Here is a 3,918-nt window from a genome sequence, read left to right on the forward strand (position 1 = left end):
CCTCTGGATTAATTAGGCGAAGCTTCAACACCTTAGTTATCCAAGAAATTAAAAAAATAAAAATAAAAAAAAGATGGCACTGGCCCATAAAAGCCCGTCCCACTCCTTGAGCTGGTCTTGCCAGGCCCTGCTCTAGGGGCCTAAAGGACAACATTTCTTGCATGGTCTTGGCTTTGTCATTACAAGACTCGCAGTTAAGGAATCATCCCAGCTCAGTACAGTTTAATTCCATTTGAGTGCCACAATAATTAAAGGCTGTATGTATGTGAGGTTTCACTNGCTGCAAAATAATCTAAAACTGCAAATATCAGATCAGACTAGGATGAGATTTATCATCTACTATGAATTTATATGAATCTTGCCTCCTTCCTCAATGAAGTTATAACCGTCTGCTTTTCTGATATTTGAGCCTTTCACAGGCTTCCTCAACTGTGCAACTCCATCCCACTTGCCTGCGCTTGCCTAGACATTGGAAAGAATCACGTAATTACATGGACTCCATGGCTCCAACTTAAAGAGAAACTCAGCAGTTTTCTCAGCGAGCTTGACACTGCTATAGAAACTGCACGACCCAAGCAGAGTTCCCCAAACAATGGAATCAGGTTTCATCAGCATAGTCTGTACAAGACCATAAGCTTCTTGCAGTTCTCCTTCACGACCTAGATCAGCTGTGCATCCATAATGTTCTCGCTTTGGATTAATGGAGAACTTGTTCATTAAATTGAAGAGTCCGTGATTCTTTTTAACCAAGCCTCCATGTGTGCATGCTAATATTGTCCATAAATGTGACATCGTCTGGTGTTATTCCTTTTCCCTACAATGTCAGTACATCACACACAGCATGTTAACTTCAACGAGAAAATTTAAATTTATAACTAATTTTTTTTGCACCTTACTAGTGATTTACCCAAATAAAAGTGCTAATGTTATTTGAGGTGGACATAATTAGAACCCTTACCAGCATTTGATTATACATTGCAACTTTATCACTTTTTCCATGGACTGCTAAACCCATGATCATGGTATTCCAAGAATGAAATTTCTACGTTCAGTGATGTCATCAAACACTTGCAATGCTCTCTCAATTCTACCACATCTTGTGTGCAATTCCAGCACTGATTGCAGACAAACATATTCTTGAAATAACCATTAGCTCGTGCATAAGCTTCAATCCTCCCCTCCATTTCCAAGTAAATTTTCAAAGCCTCCCTATATTTCCCTATTCTGCTAGTACTCTAATATCATTGCAGTCAAAGAAATCACATTCCTCAATGGCATAACCGAGAACAAACTTGAAGCTTCATCCAAAACCCACACCTCATGTACCCTGCAATAAAAAGAATTCCAACTCGGAACGTCCTTAACACTCATCTATCAAACTATTTTCGAGCAAAATACACCAAACCCATTTTAGCGTACATGTCAACTAGTACAGTTAGTGCATAAACATCACTCTACATGCCGAATTGAATGAAATGGACATGATGCATTTGGCCTTGGGAATGGACAGAAAGTTTGGCACAGGCAGAAAAGAGGAAGGTAAAGAATGTGCACTGGGAGAGTACCTCTGGTGCAGCATCTGGGAATAGAGAGAAGAGCAATGAAATGAGGCCCATAAGAAGAGTAGGCTTGGATGAGCTTGATGTAGGGAAAAAGAGTTGGTTTAGGCGTATCGTTTAGGCATATTATCAAACAGTTTGTGAGCATAGTGTACGTTTGAGATTTCCAATGATTAGGTGATTAAGTACTTTGTAAAGTCTGGGCCATTACTTAACAGTGTGTGGCATGTATTTGCTTCAAGGTTCATAATTGATCATTTAACCATCCCTAACCAAACAAACCATTGGGTGCAAGTCACATTGGTGAAATTATGTAGAATCAAGCAAACTGGCTTATTGTTGTACGATATTTTGACAATACCAAACTCAGCCAGAGGCTGACGAATGAACCAAGAGATAACAAAATAGATAAGTTTTCAAATTCAACGTGAATAGTAAATTCACCTGACTTATATATCTTTCAGAAACTCTTCAGATGATGATGATGATGATGATAATATTTCTGATTGATATACGTCCACATATGTTGTTGGAGGTTTGATGGCTAGGTAATGGTGGGTGGATTTGGGAGTAAGAGAGAAGCAGACGATGAAGGTAATTTCAAAAGTATTGCATTCTGAGAGACAAACACTATGAAATTTTGAGCAGTTACCATAAGAGGACAAATCTATTTTAACTAAAGTGCAGGGATTTGAAGGGTACGGGGTGAGGAGGACGGTATAAATGAATCGAGTAGATTAGATTGGTTGACTCTAATGAAGAGGTCGAATATCCAAAAAAAAAAAAAAAAACGACAAAACATGCACTCAAGTCTCAACCAACATCTAAAAGGGCAAAGGCCATGATAATATTTGGTCGTAAAGTTATAAAAAAATTGAATCCTCAAGCAATTATGGGCAGTCCTATGAGCTTTATAATATATTGCCATCGAAATAACAAAGACACCACCGCCCCAGTTATCTATAGCTTCCATCTCAGCCTCAGCTAATTGAGCACTAGAAATGTGATTACATATGAGCGTCAATTTTTAAAAAAAAAATATTTCTTCATACTCATTTTATGGGACTTACAATTTTTATCAATTTACTACTATTCACTATGATATTTATTAAAATCAACTAAAAATCTAATTTTTGGTCAAACCAAACATGGGCTTAGTAAGAAATAGTTAAAAATATAATTAACTAAAACTAATAAAAATAAAGATCAGCCAAAGCTTTCTAGGCGGCATTGTCCATCAACAGTTTTATATAACTGCTCAGAGCCCAGTGCGATCATCATATCTTTGTGATTTAATTTAATAATATTTTCCAGATTTTCCAATTTAGCTAAAATATGAACCGAAATGGAATGAAAATAACAAAAAATTAATAAATAATATAAAAATCCATCATATTGAAGTTCAAAAAAATTTAAATTGGAAATATAATGTAAAATACTGCGTAAGTTGCCTGGACACCCCTGGTCATCCATAAAAAAAAAAAAAAAAAAAAAAAATACTGAATTTTTGGAGAGGGATATCCTCAGAAAAAAAAATGCTTGTAGTTGTCATCAAATTAGACAATCAGGTCTCAAAGATTTCATGCCATCATCGAAATCCCCAATCCAATTTCTAATTTTTTATACAAAAATTAAAAAAATAAATAAATAGCGCCAAAAATTAAAATATATTTAGCAGAATCTAAATTCACTGCACCTGGCGTAACAGTACTGTGGCGAAGCGACTCAACTCTCCTGCATAAACTTTCTGCCCCTTGACGAGTATATACATCAAATAGAGAACCCAAATCGTGACATTTTAAAGGATTCTGAAGAAGAGGCAAATATAATTATCAATCAAAATTTTATAAATGTCTTGCAAATTTACCTGACGAACACATCTATACACGTAGATATACAGGGCGAGAGGAATAGAAGATATGATGAGAATTAGGGTTTATGGCTCTTGCTTAAATAGAAGTTTGGGACGGGTTTTAAAAGGCAGTGGAAATTAAATACAACTTCGATTTTAGGAAATACATAGAAATGACTTATCGACTGTAGTAAATTTTAACATTGATCTTTGACCCTTCAAATCAATTAAAAAAAATTAGTTAAAAAATAACTTTACACACAAAAGGACGATTTTACCCTTCAACATTTACAAACTGTTTTCGAAGGCCCCTCTAATCGATCGACTCAAAGAAAATCGACACCTCAGTTGCCACAAAAACAGTCCGATCAACCATCGGTCGAAACCATCGACGCCACAGTGACTTCGATCAACGACCAAACAGCAACCGATGAAACTATTTCAGTTAGTTTTCTCGTACAAATTTGTATTTTTTGTTGTTTATAATCAATTGAATTTTTTTTACAT

General features: G+C 35.7%; 1 long non-coding RNA gene across 1 annotated transcript; it reads right to left on the reverse strand.

Moving 5' to 3' along the window:
* Positions 1 to 285: 285 nt before the first annotated feature.
* LOC111376819 lies at positions 286 to 3,518 on the reverse strand. The gene is made up of 3 exons (XR_002699556.1): positions 3,256 to 3,518; positions 959 to 1,327; positions 286 to 814 (listed from the first exon to the last, which is right to left on the reverse strand). It is a non-coding gene; the product is annotated as an uncharacterized LOC111376819 (long non-coding RNA).
* Positions 3,519 to 3,918: the final 400 nt, after the last annotated feature.

Source organism: Olea europaea, unplaced genomic scaffold, assembly GCF_002742605.1.
Source record: "Olea europaea var. sylvestris unplaced genomic scaffold, O_europaea_v1 scaffold1562, whole genome shotgun sequence".
In the NCBI taxonomy this organism is placed as follows: Eukaryota; Viridiplantae; Streptophyta; class Magnoliopsida; order Lamiales; family Oleaceae; genus Olea; species Olea europaea.